Source organism: Temnothorax americanus, unplaced genomic scaffold (genome assembly GCF_048541705.1).
Source record: "Temnothorax americanus isolate GAGA-0224 unplaced genomic scaffold, ASM4854170v1 Scaffold5, whole genome shotgun sequence".
Taxonomy (NCBI): domain Eukaryota; kingdom Metazoa; phylum Arthropoda; class Insecta; order Hymenoptera; family Formicidae; genus Temnothorax; species Temnothorax americanus.
The window spans coordinates 4,378,510-4,397,065 of record NW_027509657.1 but is presented as its reverse complement, the minus strand read 5'-3'; the positions used below and the strand labels follow the sequence as shown (position 1 = coordinate 4,397,065).

The following is an 18,556-nucleotide window of genomic DNA, read 5'->3' as shown; positions in this document are numbered from 1 at the left end:
ACTCTCACGATGGATTCATGAGTAGTTTCACGATGAGACTTGCTTTCAACAAAACAACTTTCCTTACGATGGATTGATCGATCGTCAAGTATAACGCTCGCGGCGATTAATTCAGCTGCGATTTGGCATTAGCATTTAACGCAAGAAGAAATATTTATTAAGTCTCTAAATAATACAACATTTTTGACAAATAAAAGATATTTTTGAGATTGGATGCATCTATAATTTGAAATTAGAGGTGCAAAAATAATATCGTCAATTTATTAAGATTTGACTTGACGCAATTAGTGGAAACAAAATTTTATATGATAGACAAGTTTTCATTTAAACTAATATATTCATGTATATTACGATGTATAAAAAGATTTTCTAACAGTATGTGTCATTGTTTCCAGAATACGTCAGCGTTTATCTGCTAAGTCATCGCGTCTGTTTATCCTGGAGCTGTCTCTCGGCCATCGTTCCTTCTTGATTCTTCAAACGTAAGTGATAATTCATTCATATTAAATTTCTGCGTCGATGAAACTATCTTCGCGTAACAGCGATACCGTAATGATTTATTATAGAAGAAACGTGATGGAGATTATCACATTATATCTTTCTGCGTTTCTGGGAAGCGATCGATCGTTGACACGAGCGAGACTAAATAAGCGGAGAATGTTTAGAGAAAACTTCCGTGCAATAACCATATACATATAATAGCCGTATGATAACCGATTGTGCGGGCAATTAAAGACTCGGCGAGGTGCGCTTTTAGAGGCGTAGAAATCGTAGGTGTGTCAGGGCAGTGATGCAAAGCGACCGACGCATTTTCTATTACGCATCGGCTTAACGTGGATATAGTCTACGTCGGCGATGATTTTCTTCGGTCGATTGTATTCGCAAATGAACGCGCGTCTACCGAGATATGCAGTATATACATCTACAAGGAATCGGCGGGTAATACCCGAGAGTGTCGAACTGTCTGAGCCGACGTGTGTGTGCGCACGTCCCACGCATGTAGCCGCATTTATTACTCGGCAGCTCGATATCCTATTTCATTGCCGAAGAATTTTTTCCGGCTTGTTACAAAACCATTAACTGCATTAACTGCATTAACTGCAGTAGTCTGTAGTCTTCGTAAAATCTCAACTTGCGATAAGAAATTTGCAATAAGAGTAATTCTTTTGTATGAAATGCAGATGTTTAAGATTCGAGCCAATGATTTAATGATAAATTTTTTAACAAATTTGGAGTATATTTTCCTTTAAAGAAAAGTATTTTTTTACGCTGTTTATGATAGAGTCATTATTGTGAATTTCTAAGATTTTAATAAAAAGAAAATGAAACGAAAGAGAGGAAGGGGGTTTATTATTTACCTGTCGCGCCATTTAAAGGTATCATAAAGTGGTTAGTGATTTTTATCACACATATGGGATTCACATTAACCTCAGGTTAATATTCGCGTGCGAAAATGCGTATCGTTGCTTTATTATATTACGGCGGGATTTCCTTCAAGTTTGCTCGAGGTCATGGCTTTGTATGCATTATTATGCAATGATATCGTTTTGACATCAGTGCTAATTTAGCGGGGATTCCTTGATGTTAATTTTTCTCGAGAATTTCCACGAGAATATGCTGCGTGCACTATGATTTTTTCACACATTAATCAATGTTGTCTTTATGGTTTTGAATACCAACGAGATAAAGATTCTTTGCAATTTCTTACAATATGAATCAATTAAAAAAAATACAATATAAAATAAAGTATATGAAAAGACGTCTATGAAAATATACCAATATGAAAATAACCGTAAAAATTACGATTTAAAAATTAACATAAAAATTATTTTAGACTATAATTGAAAAAGAGATTCCTCAAGTTTATTTCCGTTATCTATACAAAATCTAATTTAATACTTATACGAAACATTCGTAATTAATCTAATGTAAGCCAAAATTAAATTATTTTAACTTTTTAGACATAATGATGGATAATATTAAATTCTAAAAAATTTTGACTCGTGATAGAGCTTATTTGTGGAAAAAACGATACCGATGTCGCTTTCAACAGCAAAAATATCAATGACACGCCATCAACCGCTTCCAGTTATTTGATGATAAAAATAGCTCTGCGAAATTTAATCGTACTCACGAATATATAATCGGTAAATCGTCGCGTCACGTAAAATCACGTTGTTGCTTCCGACCGAGAAAAACATCGTCGAGAGAATATCAAGAGACGGTAGTGTCTCACGCCAAGTATACGCGCGGAGCAAGACCGACCGTGACTCTTTTACGCGACGCGACGAGTTGCGAGTATAGAAAGACGTCATATCTCCAATGACTATATATAGGATATCCCTGAATTAGTCAAACTATGAATCGCCAATCTTTGGGACTGTATTATACTTATTATGGAAATGAGAAAAGTAGATCATAGGTCCAAAAATTATTCCAGTCCGAGTTTCCAACAACACTTTTGTTTGTAGTAAAAATTTTTGTAAAACTACCAAGTTTGACGATTTATTTTACGGATACTCTGCATAATATCTATAGAATAATACCATCTGTAACGTTGAAGCACCGTTACCTTGCAGTTTGGAACACTTTTGACGTATTCTTTTCTTGGAATGAACCGGGTCAATTCCCATTCTACTTTTGGTCAATATTACCGTAACGTCACGTAGAACGACACGCAACCCGTGGAAGGCAAAATATACGAGATATATCTAACGACGAAATAGCGCCTCGCAACCGGTTACACTGATAGAGGGACGATAGCGAGGACGAGCATAGTCGCGGGTCAGATCGTTACCCATGACCTTAGCGAGTTGGTATCGCTCCACGTGCGGCGGCCGATCGAACGACTCAAGGACTCCTGCCGTCCTGTACGCCGAGATATCTGATAGCATATCCGTTATAGCGATAGCGCGCGCATTGGATTCAATATGGTACGCGTGGTATAAGATGCGCGTCAGCGGAATGGTTTGTCGCGCGAAAAAGCTACCTTAAGCGTCAACCACGACTCCGCGACGACGACTTTCTCACAGTTCGCACGTGCATCCGTGACTCGAGAAGTTTATTTAGAACCGAAGTATATTAATGACCAATGTGCTGTTTAATGTACAGGGAATCGTATAAACGAAAATTTCACAACAGTGCGTTCGTCAAGTTCGTGTAGTTTCATACTCTCATCGTCTGCTAGCTTGGTATCGCATTACGGACAGTCTTGACATAAAAGAAACTAAATTTTTGAAGACACCACATTCGCATTTATGCATAAAGGAACTTAATGTAAACGATTAAAATTTTTTAATTCTGCACTTTTATTCTGCCAAAAAATCTAGGAAAGATTTACAAAATATATGCAAATGTGCTTTTCCATATTAATATCGATAATTTATGTAGAAAGTCAAACATGTTTTCAAATTACATCTTTTATCCGACAATGTATAGAGAATCGAAGGGATAGACGCTAGTCTAGGTATAACATCCTAAGATTAAGTAGATGTCCAGGCCATCTTTTGATGAAGGCTCGATTCGATTCGACGTCTCGTAATATCTACCTGGTGGACAAAATCTATCTCTTCCGGATAGGGCTGGCGAGCGCGGTGCAAGGCGCGTGTTCTCTCCTAGGGTCGACGACCGCGACCGACCAGCTAGGAATTTGGTGCAGGTGAGGCCCAATGGGAGGAACCGCCTTCTCTCTGTGTCGGCAATGGCCCGCAAGAGGGATCATGTCTGCTCGTTTGCTTGTCCTCTTGTGTACTCTTGCGGGCCAATGACCTGTCGTGTGCACCTTGTACAAACGCTGACTTCCGTCAACTGACCGCGTACGATGCGCATGATTTCTTGCACATACCTGACTGCCCCGTTCACTTTACTCTACGATCACATTCAACGTGGGTGAAACAACAGAAACTATCTCTGATATTTCTAGATAACTTTAAATAACGTACGCCTTCCACTTGGTAAGTTAAGAAATGTGTGTAATATACCTTTATCTATAATAATAACTGATTGATTGACGTTTTCCTTAAAGATGTTAAAGAAAATAGAATACAACTCACTTTTATGGATCAACCAGTAAATAGTATCAACAGATACTATTGCTGCCTTATTCTATTCTGCTACTCTATTTGTATCAGGTATACCTAGAGTAAGCATGCATGAACGTTCGTTTGTCTAAGAACATAATTCTCAGTATACGACTGTATATAGCAAGGTGATAAATATTGCGGGTTGAAAATCGAATTGGAAGAATAATGTTTCTTCGGCATCCTTTGTGATTCCTTTGTTCGTATATAGATTCCCGCGGTGAATCAGACGAACTCTTGGCCGAAGAAAATAGGGAAAGGGTCGACGGCCCTATTTCGCTCGAAGTCAAATATCTCGAAAGAGCCGGACCGCTTCCGCCTCGTTTTATAAAAGAAAAAAAGAGATGTAAAATAACACGGTACGGGCTGGGAACCCTAATCAAAAGGCGGATTTGGGGCTGGCGGACGCCTCAGTTTTCGTACTGCCGTTTTGGGTTCTGGGTGCTTGCCAATTTGAGTCCGGCATAAATAAACGCGTTTCCGTGTGGGTGATATCCGTGCATGCGCGCGCGCGCGCACGTGATGGTATCGCGCGCGTCTTGGCGAACGGAACGTCTCCTTAAGGTCAGACGAGCACGAAACACTCCCGAAGAATTACGCTCGCTTCTTTTCATCCATGCCAGATTTAATTCTCGATCATGCGAGAAGGACCCTCTCTTCGTGGAAGGCGACGAGAAGTCGGGAAAAATGCGGAAGAGAGCGTACGCCACGGTGTGATAATTATTTATAGCCCTCAACGATAAAATAACTATATGTTCGTGTGCGATTCGAGAAGGCGTACATTTCGTACTGCGTCTTTTGAATTCGAGATCGATATCGGTTTTGAGGCAAAAGCGGGTCTTGGGGCGATCAAATGCATATTTAATGAAAGTCAAATAAACCAAACACACTTGATATATGATTTGGATTTATTTTACATTTTGTACATATATATTGAGAAAGAGGAAAACAAAAAAGAAACAAACAATATAGGTACTTTCATGGAACTTTCTTTAGAATTATACATTTTTCATCGATTTTTCATGTTGCTAAAAAATCTAAAATATACTAAAAAGTAAAATTATTTTTTTCAAATAAATCGTGCGTTTGTGCTCATAAATTAGATTATTTGTTTTCTAATGTAAAATGTAACTAGAATCGATGCATTTTGAAAAGATCATTTTCTCTGCACAATAATTCCAGAAAATTTGAATCTGCTTGAAAGAACATTGCATTTCTTGGTTACACAAGCTTTGATGTTTTAATGTACATAAATGAAAAAGAAGAACTAATTTGGGTAGGATCTACTAAAGTTTCTCCACTAGATATAAAAAGTGTGTCAATAGATCTCTCATTAGTAGTCTAGCCCATGCTATTAGTCTAAGAAAATTTTTGATCGAGGAGAGTTCTAATATTAATAACTTATATTATTTGTTTGCGATTTCTTCAATAGACGCTATTTTTTCCACGATGTCTGACCTACGATAACATGTAAAAAATTGTATATACGCACGATGAAGAAAGAAGAAAAAAAACAGCGAAGTTTGCAGTGTAGTATAATTTATTTTCGTTAAGTCTAAACATAGACTTGTAAGATAAAAAATGATCACGTACGTCGTGTCTGTTTTCAGCTCATGCAAATTCCCTCGACTATTATTTTTCGAGATGTTCTCGAATTTATATAGTTTATATATCCTAGAAAAATAGGATTTTATACTGACAATGAGCATATGTATTCACAAATTTAATAGAAATATTAGAAAAATCATACGTGCAATGCGCTTTCCATGTATAACCGCGATACAAAATAAAAAATATTTTTCGAAAGATTCGTAAACCCAAATAAATAAGATTTTTGTCACATTCATATAAAAAAAAAATAGTATCTTATTTTGTTAAAAATATTGTGATGTATCGATTTATATGGATAAAGACCTAAAGCGAGACAGAAAACGATAGTTTATAAATAATTCTATTATAGAAACCTGATTTTTTTACAACCGGACTCGAACTCCTATCAATAATCTTGCATTTACGATCTTTTCGTTGCGATTAATGTTCCGCAATCGAGCGAGTTGTTGATCGCGCTAGGAAAAATACGACGGTCGACGCTTTCGCGCCGCTGAAAACCAAGGACGTCGATAGTCGATGCCTCCCGTATTTGATGATTTCGATGTCTAAAGGCTGCAATTGTGTGCGAACTAATTATTCTGCCGCTTAATTAATGAAAATTTATTAAATAAATTCGGCGCGTTCTAAAATACCGAAATGATCAAAATGCATAAACACCTACGTATATTTAACAAACCTTATTGACGCCTTAGCATATCCATAATGACATCGTTTTTTTCATACCTTATCTCATGAAAACATCGAGCAGTGAATCTAAATAGTTAAATTATTTTTGTGCGTAGTAAGTTCTTATCATTAATTTCTTTTAAATTTTCATTTTTTATTAGTGATATCCATTCCTAAGCCGATACCGGCATGCAAGGCATCATTGAGAGCCGCTGCAGGAACGAGGCTTCCTAAACAATGCTCGACTCACTTTCACTTCGTACGTCCCCACTGCCATGCCGCTTAGCGTCGCCGCGTCGTCATCGTCATCGTCGGCGTCATAATCGCTTGATTACGCGCCAAGTGTAACATGCTTTCGATAACGATTAATTACAAAGGAAAATGCGCGCAATTGCCTTGACGTAATACATACGGTAAAAGGATGCGAGTTTGTTTTATTTTAACAATGTCGCATCGACAAGACACTTAAACACTTTCTTACATTGGAAAGATATGCGTATATAGCTTTGCAATAGCTAATATATTTTTAGCACAGGCGGCTTTTATAGATACAATCCTATGATGACATCGATAGAGTTTTCACAAGTTTATACTCTTCTAATGTGTAAGTACTTTCTATTGTTTAATAAAATGATGATCTGTTCAATTTATTCAATATAATTATGTGGTATATATATATCTATATGTGGTATATATAACTTATACTGTGTTAATATAATATATATATTCAGTTATTATAATAAGTGTAAAAATATGTCGTTACTTTGAAGTTGTCAGTAAGCATCGATTTGGCAATTAAACGTAAATATTATTTAGTATAAATAATTCACTACAAAGTTATAACAAAATTGCTATAATATGTTGCTCAATATAGTTATTCATGAATATTCATCTTCGCTACGCTAAAAAAAGCAAAGATGGATACGGTGTTTGTGGAACGCGATCGAGATTTGCAAGCAATGCGCAATTAACGGCAACATCATTAACCTTTCCGATTGAAATATTCATCATGCATTACCTAGCACAATGAAAAACAGATTCCGACAACGAAGCACATGATGGAATAGAAACAAACGTAGTCACAGAAGAATGATTATATTGAAGAACAATCGTATACCCCGCAAAAAAAAGTAGGTATTTTCACGAACAAAAATCTGTATTTTTAATTATAGATCGTTGATGCTGATCGAGAAAGAATAATAATCAAAATTTTATCTCTCACCGAATTTCCTATCAAATATGTTATTTGTCTGCAAATTCGTCTAATTCTAAGAATCGACGGACGAGAAGGATGATCATACGAACGGAACATCCTGCAGTGAAGATCGTAAGTCCACCGAACGGGGAATAAAGCTAGCCCATCGCCGCCGCGCGCCGGCGGCGCCGTGCCGTCGTCGACGCGAAACGTGAACGGAGGTATAGAGAGCGCGAAAGATGAAGAAAATGATAGAAATTCCCATGCGACTCCGCACGACGGAGAACAGGGCGGCCGGCGGATTATAAGAAATATCTGGCGCCATTTCGCAAGCTGCCTCCGCCGGATTTGCAACGTCGCTCATTGTTGCGCGAACTTTTGTCTTTTGTCGAGCGTCGTCTCCTACGAGGCGCCGATTGGCGGGCGCAACTAGATCGGGCCTGGGAAGATTGCAAAAGCAGGAATTCTTAGCGGCCGGCCAACAATGGAACGGTCGCGATCGTCGAATCCGTTCCAGATTCGCGCGCCCGGGAGACAGCGCGGTCCGCGAACGTTCGCGCGACTCGCCGCTAATTACCGCAATTATATTAGCTCGTCGCGCTTTGCGCGTCGCAGTTTCGACCACCGGTCCCTCTTGATTTTAACGCGATAACACGACCGAGAATGCGGACATGATTAAAACGCGACGGTCGATGTGACGCGACGTCAAAACGCTAAATATTTATCTCGAAATCGTGCGTATAAACATCGTTAAGAAAACATCAAGGTTTATGAGAAGTGTTTCTCAAAAAAATTAATTGTTTTGATATTTCTTAATATATAACTTAATAAATATTATGTTTTAATAGATATCTTAATAAATATTATGGTATCTAATAAGTTTATATTTTTGTGTCTATTGCTAATCTAAATTGATAAAAATAAAGACGTAAAATATAAAAAATATCAAGTAATATTTTATATTTTATATCTTTTATAGATGTATTTCTTAAATGTACCTGTGTATTTTATGAGTTACAAAGCAGAATTTATAAGATAAATAATTTTACCTTCATTCTTACAATAAATTTCTTATTTCTCTTTTTAATTTCAAAAATTCTACTTTTTGATGCAAATCTAACAACAAGTCATCTCAGCATTTTTGAGTATATTTCGAGAGCAAAGAAGTCTACGACTGCGTGCCCTTTCTTTTAATTATTTTATCTTTCTAAGCACACACGACACCATGTATATCGAGAGATGTCTAGCTGTTATCAGATTATCTATAGCTCGATTCTCGCGGCGCGGCGGCGCTCTTTTCGCCCCCTGTTTCCTTTGTTTATCCGCTATAATACTGTACGGCGTTTTGTCCCGGTTACTCTAGCGGAATGGTGTCAGTTACATAAGGACTCCTGCCGTGCCCAGAAGTATCGGAGGGGTTGCTGGAGAGGGAGATTGTCCGTCTTGGAGGGGATAAACCGAGAAAAGGAGAGAGAGGACTCTCGGCGAGCGAGCAAAAAGGACCATACGTGTTAGAAAGAGAGGCACGAAATAGGGAACGAAGGAAAGGAGTGAGAAAAAGAGAGATCAGAGAGAATCCGCTCTATAAGGGGGGGGGGAGATCCAATGAACGAGAAGACCGGACGAAAATCCACCAATCACAATCTGGTACCGCCATAGCACTTTTTAAGAACCACTGTGAGAGGGGCGAAGAGGTGAAAAAAGTGAAAGTTTGAGCCAACGCTACGAGCAGTCCCTCCCTCTTTGTTAAACCCCCGCCCTTCACTTTTCCCTACCACAATCGATGTTAGTTTTTCCTTCTCTTCATCTCCTTCGCTCGACATTCGCTTGATTTTTTTTTTAGGGCTTAGAAATTCTAGATGGTCGCCATGGTGGGCCCTTAATTTCTTCCTCGAAAATAAGACTTATATTTTGTTCTAGGTGTACTTTCTATCTAATGTTAATTCCTTTCACGTTAGCTAGAGCATTTCATTACATGATTTTCACAAGCTAACGTACTATTTTTGAGTATAACATCTTTAAAACATGATGCTTTGACACGTGATTGTTTGTCTTGTTCTTTTTTTCCCCCAGAATTATGTAATATATATAAGATTATTTTTAACTATTTAAAACTCGCATTGACAATTTGAATCCCTGCTTTTTCGGAATAATAAATTTCAAATAATAATAAATATCGTGTTTTCTTATAGAATCAGAATATAATATTACGAATTTTTTTATAAATTTGAAAGAAAAATTAATATTGTAATAACGAATTACAAATTACTCATATGAATTGTGAAATTACTCATACTATTCATTGTAAAAAGATCATATAAATTTTTTATTAAAAAATGACAGAAAACATCGTGAAAAAAGCAAAAAAATCGTCGTTATTTTTAAAGCTTCCTACATGATAATGCAATAATTTTTTAGATTCATAAAAATTAACTTCGATGGCGTTATGTCATCCGGTTATATCAACGTGCGACGCGTTCAAATCTTTTCCACGTAGAAGATTTCCCATATTACGCAGCTTACGCAGCGAACGATTCAACGATACCAAAAATACCAAAAATGGTCAAATTTCACCGCGTAGGAGATCATAAAAACGATGATACGTTCTCTATATGCGTGCCTTTCCCTTTCTCAAAGCGAGGTCATCCGAGCGAAATCGAGTAACGAGATCAGCGCCAACCTACTTCCGGCAGACATACGGGTTACTCAGTAACCGCGACGTGCGAACTGTTTGTTCCTGTCAGCCGAGTGACTTCTCGACGAAGTCTCGGGCATCGTCAGCGAGGCAGAGCGCGACGAAGCGAACGAACGACCGGGCACTCCGGCGCGGCGCGGCGCGGTGCGGCGCGGCGCCCTCGATTTCACTTTCATTACGAGGCCGGCGCGAAGCGCTTCGCTTACGCTCATTCACTCTCGTTCGTACGTACGTACGTCGTACATACGTATATATACGTACATATGCTCCGAGACGTGTACAACGAGTACGCGTGTACTTAACCCCGTGCGAATGTTTTATTTTTTATCACGACCTCGTTATCGCTCGTAAAAATAGAAACCGATGGCGACGATACGACGACGTGCTCCGGGGAAAAACCCACTCATCGAAAACCGAATCTCTTTCAAGAATATAAGTTCTAAAAATCTAGAATCTTCTTCTCGTATCTCGTAATCGAAATATGAGCGAACCATGGCATAGAGATTTAATAACATAGAAATACAGAAGTAGTTTGATAAAAAAATTGATGTTCTGTTCTTTAGTTTGTTTTTTATCATTGTCCTCATATGGGAGATTTCGTGGATTAAAACGTTGAGAAAAAGAATAATTAAGAAGAAGGAAGAGAATTTCACATTGTTAAAAACATTTTAAGAACAGAGTTGGGAGCGATTATCTATTCCACTTCCTAATATTTTCAGTCAGGCGTTATTGGAACATGCCGTTGAAAATTGTATTCGCAGCGAATGGCAAAGAATGCTAACAAGCGGCTAAAATTTCCCTAATTATGGGAAAAGTCAGAACCGTCATAGGCCATAATGCATTCGGGGCATGCCATTAACAGCTGGCGAGTGCCCTTCTATTTTCGTAGTAGAAAGGCACTTTGTGGGTTAATGGCGCGCGCTGAATTCTAAACAGTGCTTAGGGCATGCCGATTACGCGATCGTGCACCGTTGATGCGCCAACATTGATGCTTAAAGGTTGTAGTGTCAACAAAGTTATATATTACTTTAGCGCACTATCCAAAATTTATTCGATTAAATTGTATTGTTTTGAAAATATATAAATTCCAATTACCGCCTTTAATAATTACAAAATTAATTACAATTCTTAGTTTTCTTCGATGATTTATAAATAATGATACAGCATATAAATATTTATTTATGCACAATTAATGACTAAAAGAAATTTTATTTTTAAGTTTGCATATAGAGTTAGTTCATTTAAATATAAATAAATATAATAAAAATAATTGTGTACGTTATTTACGGATTTGCTTAACCTATTTCTTCATAATGATAGTAGCATCATCTGTCGATGTTATTACATTCTTTTCACGATTTCATTCCTGCGTACCGTAAAATTTTACAATCATCATTGAGGGTAATATGCGATGAATAACAGTTCTTTACTAGCATGCTGAAAGTGGCACTTTTCGCCAAGTCATCTAAACATTACTAACGTAATATCATCAAATTCGCAAGTGTCGTAACCTAATTGCAGATAGAAATTTTGTGCCAACTTCTATATTAAATTAAGTTCGAAGAAAGCTAATACTATCGAGGTAACTTATGACATTATGTATAATATTATAATACTTTCTATATATAATACAAATATAAATATAGTTTAATATCTCCAACGATTTTTAATTATTTTCTTGAAAAATTTTGAAGATCTTCAAATACAGCACGATATCAATTCACAATATCAAGTGCCGTTAATGTAAATGTATGTATAAATACAAAAAAGAGTGTTATAATTCACCAAAATATGCTTTTAGTTTGAAACATATTTCCCCACGAGAACAACATTTTCCATTATCGCAAGCTGTAAAGAAACTGGCATTCCTTCCTTCAATTTAATAAAACGAATTTACGCGGTATATCATTAAAAGATAATAAAAAAGATTATTTCTCGATAACACATTTAAGTATTTATTCACAAGGCATTATAAAATCATTATAGAAACGTATATCTTATATAATAAGAAGCATATATCTCTTATGTTCGAGTTCGATATTGATTTTTTGCTTTTTTTTACTACATGTTCCAATAGTTTAATACATATCAGAAAAAAATATTATGACTCATATCTAATTTGACAGTAAAAATTTGTTTATCCTGAAAGTTAACAATTTTCTTAAACAAATAAATAATTCTACAGAACATTTGTCGTGGATGTAAATAAAACAGTAAAACATCTAATTTTGTTCGTTGTACGAAGTACGTATTATGTGGGGGAGCAAAAAAATAATTTTTAATCTTGAAACCAGAAATAACTACTAACTTAACGAACGGAATTTTTATCAGTATATTTAGAGAGCAATTTCGATTTTTTTGCGCATTATCTTCAGATAAAAACAAATTGTTACGGTGCACGAAGTTTCTGTTATCAAAAGTAGTCGCAGTATAATCCTAGAATAATCTTTGAAAAAACTATTGGAACGGAAATTGTTTCGAGTAAACTGAGCGCTGAGCGACTTTACTAGCAATGTATCTATTTTTTAATACTCCGCATAAAAAAAACTAATCTTGCATATAAATATGTTATTATATTTAATTATGCAACGAGAGCAATTATATGAACCTGATGTGATATTCTATAACATTTAAAACGTGAACAATGTTAATTAATTTACTTATAAATTTCTAAATATGACGTAACGACTAAACACAAAGTAATCGAGACATCATTGTATGGAAACATGGCGCTAGCGGATGAATTTATTAAAGCTTTTATCCGGTGTGAACTCCCGATGCCGCCATTGTATTATCAATGGCAACGCATTTGTTTTGAATGGAAATACCCATCATAAGTTTCGAATGCTCATGTTGGAAAAGTGTCGGTCCCATTTACGATATCATATGAATAATGGAAATAAAAAGATTAATATAGTAAAAACCAAATTAATATCTTGCTAATCTAGATATTCTGTAATAATGAAAATTCTCTAATATTATGTAAGAAATTTGGATGCAAAAGTTATGCCATCGAGAAATTAAAAAATGACGAGTCAAGAATCGTCGAAAAAAAAAATTCCGGAATGAATAGATCTTGTAAGGAGCGAAGGAGGCAATTGTTGATTTTTTTAAATTCAGTAAATTAGAATTCGCGAGCATCACAGACAGGATTCGCTCAGTTTCTTAATAGCCACTTAAATTTTGGTATTCAAATTTTACTAAAAACATCTGATTAGCTTGAAATTGATATCAAATGTCGGGTGTCATCTCTGGAATTACTATACTGAAACCTTGGACAGCAGTGAACCGGACTAGAGAGTCGGGACTTTTTCTAATAAAATCAACAAGATCCATGCCTAATACGGCATACCGACGATAGGAATGGAAAGGGAGGGAGGGGAGTTTCGAGAAACCGTCGGCGTCGCGAGGGATCCGACATAATCGGTGAAAGTAACGTGCCCACTACCTTGGCCTTAGGTTAGCGGATAAAACGAAGTACAAACCGGCATCCCGGCTAGCGTGCGCCATAACGGGGCACGTAACGTAACGTCGTCGTGTCACTTTTACCGTGAACGCATGCTCCACATACGCGCCCGCCCCAATCGAAGTGGGTTGGCTCGTAGATGCTATTCGCTTCGGGCGACGGCGTATATTTCGTTCGAAAACGAAGGCCAAGGCTGTCGTCGTCGTCGTCGTCGTCAAAATGGCACGTTGCGACGGCATTTCCGTTATGGAATCCTCCACTGTCGCGCGTATTTTGCAGTGTCTTTTTATAGAAATATGCTATCTTTAATCCTATGATTGCTGATAGCATACTAGCAGATAAGTATTATAACTAAGACAGAAAAGAAATAAGAAGTCATACTTGAGAAGATCAAACTTATTGTTAGTAGCTCTCCGCTTTTTTAATCGAACTTTTGAAAAACCACGGTAATAAGATAGAAATAAAATGTATAATATCGCCAGAAATAAGAAGTAAATCAATATATCTTTTATACTAATAAAGCATTGTAAACTTCTTATTGTTATAGTCACAATCCGTCGCATCCTATACTGTCTGACTGATACGGCTGCTAGTACTAATTGAAAATCGCCTCGTTCGAATTCTTATATATCCAGAAAGAGCAACCCGATGCACACGCGACCGCGTGCATGATATTTACAACTATAACATCGACAAGTCGCTAGTAATGCCGTAACCTTGACTCTGGCTAGCCAAGCAGCTGGCTGCTAGGCCAGGAATAAGCTCGATGCGCGGTTACCATGTTGCGCTGCTAATATTAGCGTACGCAGCCGTATGTACTACGAGTGACCGAATGACCGAGCTCGTGTGTTGGTTGCATCCGTCTCGCGATTTCCTTCTCGAAGATCGCAGAAAATACTGACAAAGAGCAATCGGGCGAGAGCAGTCTCGAAAAGAAAGGATGCAAAAAACGGTTTATTACGACCGATATACGAGAAAAAACCATACTAAATGCAAAAATTCTTTTAGATATGTGTATTATACTATTTTAATCATATAGATAATAAAAAGGTGTGGTACACTCAACATGCCAGTGTGTATTTGTGATTTAAAACACATTGTATATTAAGAAATAACATGTAAAATAGAAATAAAAATCTTAAAAATAAGTTTTCTGAAATAAAGTAAAATATGTAATCCTATGAAGCTACCACAAAGTTCATGAATTGATGACTCAGACTCAGTTATCAGGTACAACAATGCACGTAAAGTCACACATAGCATTAGAGTATTCATATTAGCACATGTCACTAGGTTGCATACATAACAAACTGATCCAGTTACATAATATACGTGCGATTTATAGCGCCTCATTAGCATTACAAAGAACGCAAGAAATAAGAATCATTATCTACCGTTTGATAGCAAAAAATATTTTCTCCGATCATAATATTTGCAGACGCTCCAAGAAAATTAATGCACAATAGTTTTGTTTCCGTTTGGAACGGTTTGGAATAAAACAAGTCGCGGGCAACTGATGTAATGGAATATAACTTATACATATTGATTATATACGTAAACGCTTATGTTTCACGAATGGAATCGTCGGAAGGTCAAAGGACGTCGCGTCTGATGCCGACCGACGGAATAATCTGCTAATTATATATTGTCTCTTAAGCTACACGTAATCTGTCGCTCATTAAGAGCAAGGGGCAAGTGTTTTTTTCGATCACTTCTGTTTCACGCCTAGAATGAAAATTACGTGATTGCAAATTTGTCTGAATTTATTCAAATAGAAAGTCAAAATTCGCGAAAAATCAATACGTATATATTTCTTGTGAAACCAAGTATATCATTATCATGCAATGCACATTCGTCCCGTTTATTAAATGTATTTACCGAAACGATCATTTCCTACAAGAAAGAATCTGATTGAAAACCATTGTAATGTTTTTCGACACAGTTATTTTCCACGGTTATTTTCAACGAATAAGTGCTGTCGCAATCAATCCGTTATAGAATTGGACGTTGAATGAACCATCTACGTTAAAAGATACCATTTTATCAGCCAAATTATACAATATTTCGTGACATGATAGGTCAGTCATGAACAATGAATGTTACCACGAAGTGAACCGATAGGCATGTAATCTTTTTGTGTTTGCAAATGACTCACGTACGAGACTTATTAGTATACAAACGTCTCTAAGCGACTGATTAAAAAATGATCATATTTTATCATAACTATGATATTTACGTAGATTTTTATATGATTTACAAGTTTACGCTTAAAAGCTTATTCGCGATATATAAATTTATAGAGTTACCCGGAGTCAACCGAAGCTTACGCGTATGAAACGAAATATTTTAAGAATTGCATCAGATGTCTCTTTCATTTCTTGCATACATCGAAGATGTTCTGAGTTATGCCGACTCAAAGTAGATAAGTGAAATATGACACAATGACAAATCACTTTATGGTAAATTAGATTAAATAATTACATAGCCTGCAATTACAAAATAATGTCCAATTCTGTTGAAAAAAAAAACATAATATTTCAAAAAATTTTGATTGGATCAAAACGTATGCATATATCGAGTTTTGCCAATAGACGCTACAACATATTATTTCGTATTATCACAAAAACTTATCCCGTTACGCCAATTTGAACTACGTCGCAAATGTGTCTCTCGGACCAGAAACGGACGGCTGATGCAACTTAAAGAATACTACAGGGACATCGATGCGCGCAACCGACATGCGCGAAGAGATATCGCCATGCGGGACGCAGAGACAAAGATTGATCCGAGAGGGCCCCGCGGAGTCCCGCAACGCAATACGGCGCCTTCGTCGTAGATCAACTTCTCGCGACGGTTTTATAACGCGAGGAATTTATCGCCGACGAAGTTATCGCTGACGACCGCGGCGACAAGGCAACAGGCGAGGAAGGGAAGCATCTCGCGTGATTACAAACGCCAAAGAAAGCGAAAAGAAGCAAAAATACGAAACGATAACCCACGGGGGGTCGCGTTATTACTAGAAGCTACTGACTACTGACGCAATGGAAATAAGCGATAGACGTCGCAGGGGGTCCGCGTGGATCGTTGTTATTGCTGTTTTCCACTTTGCCCGTTGCCCCTGCCCCCTACGAGCGCACCCCGCACCATATCGGGACCCCCTATATCGACCGATAACAACTCGTCGCCTCTGAACCCCTTTCTTCCATCGAGATCACGCAACATGCGTGTAACGTGGCTGTAGAATTATCGTGGATCGACGTCAAACGTCTCGTGTTCGATCTGACGTTCGATGATGAAATTTCAATGCCTAATTACTCGCCTGTTGTCGCAGTGAATTCGGAAATAAGGTCCCGTAAAGAAAAAAAATATAGGTTAGATATCGCATTCCATCGGGATATTCCTTGCGCAAAACGTTATCAGCATGATAAAATATGAAGCTAATAAAACGTTTAAAACGTTTGAAGTATAATAGCATTTATTAAATTTCTTTTCTTTCTAATCTTGAATATATAGAAAGCAAGAAATTATGCAAACATGGCGCACTTAAAAGTGATAAAAAAGATTTAGGTGCAATTTAAATAATATACACTATAATAATATATACTAGTCAAAATCAATTCCATGTTTATATCACTTGTTTTTCTTTGTACAATGCGACTCAACTAGTTGTTGCAATACACTGATGACAATAACTCAACGTTTCTCTGCTGTTATTCCGATGTAGATAATATATATTTTCCCGGCACTGCGATAATCCGTAATATCAGTTTAATTTATCCCGAACGTATACGTTATTATACAATAACACAATGCAATAACACTTCGGCAATATCGTATTATGAGATTTCCGCTATAAAAATTTATGTGCGTCAGGATGTATTATCTGTGATACAATATGCCGCACGCGACATTAATCTATATACATCATAACTGTAACACGCAAGCGAAAATAAAGATATCAATCCCTGGAGAACAACTTGTTATATTATCTTCTCAATATCCCCTTTTCCATTATCCCTAATAACATATATAGTATAATATAACATATAGCTATGATGCACTATATACGATAAAATTATTGTCTTCAGTAATCATATTTTTTTTAACATTGCGCGAACACCGTGTTTTTGGAGCACTCACCCTAGGACTTTTAAGACTAAAGAGTTTTTTAAAGCGTTTCTGTGTTACAAAAAATCATGTATCATCTCTAAAGTTTCAAAAAGTGATTTCTATACTTACGTAAGGCTGGAACTGTTGCAATTTTTTTTCTTAAGTGTTGCAACGTCAAGAGAAAACTGCAAAATACGAAAAATCGACTGTACCTTAAAAGGCCCACGGTGTCCGCGCAGTGTTTATCAATAGTAGATCAACATCACATTTTAAGCTCATTTATATTAACATTAAATTATTTTCGAGCATTATTTATTGTACAATTAAAATAATAGGTAATTAAATATCTTTGTAATACATTGTATATGCATAATAAATTAATCTCATTATATATAATAATTATATATAATTGACGCGTATGTAATTAAGCTGATATCTCAGAAGTGTCTAAACGTCGTTCAGTTGGCATAAGGAAAAACAGTCATAAAGATGCAACGGTATTTTGTGGATAAAAAATAAAATGATAGTCTCTCTCATACTTTCGATAACCCTTATCCGCGGTGCATGATAACTTTTCAGCCTGAACACAATTAATATCACTACTCTACACTATTCTTTTATATCGCGCACTTTTTTCACGTCTGCACTTGTATCTTCACGTCACGCCTTGACCCAAAGCATCGATAGCGAATCCATCCGGCGATTATGCGTGAGCAACGACCAATAAATTCCAG

General features: G+C 36.8%; 2 protein-coding genes across 2 annotated transcripts in view; one reads left to right on the top strand and one right to left on the bottom strand.

The window, feature by feature from the left end:
* Lolal (longitudinals lacking protein-like) overlaps window positions 1-18,556 on the bottom strand; it is a 146,960-nt gene that overhangs the window by 76,677 nt on the left and 51,727 nt on the right. The window lies entirely within an intron of this gene.
* Window positions 1-18,556, top strand: part of LOC143903717 (cilia- and flagella-associated protein 276) — a 111,066-nt gene that overhangs the window by 73,566 nt on the left and 18,944 nt on the right. Inside the window, exon 2 of the mRNA XM_077417573.1 lies at window positions 396-482. The gene's annotated coding sequence lies outside the window, so the exon portion shown is untranslated. The remainder of the gene's footprint in view (window positions 1-395; window positions 483-18,556) is intronic.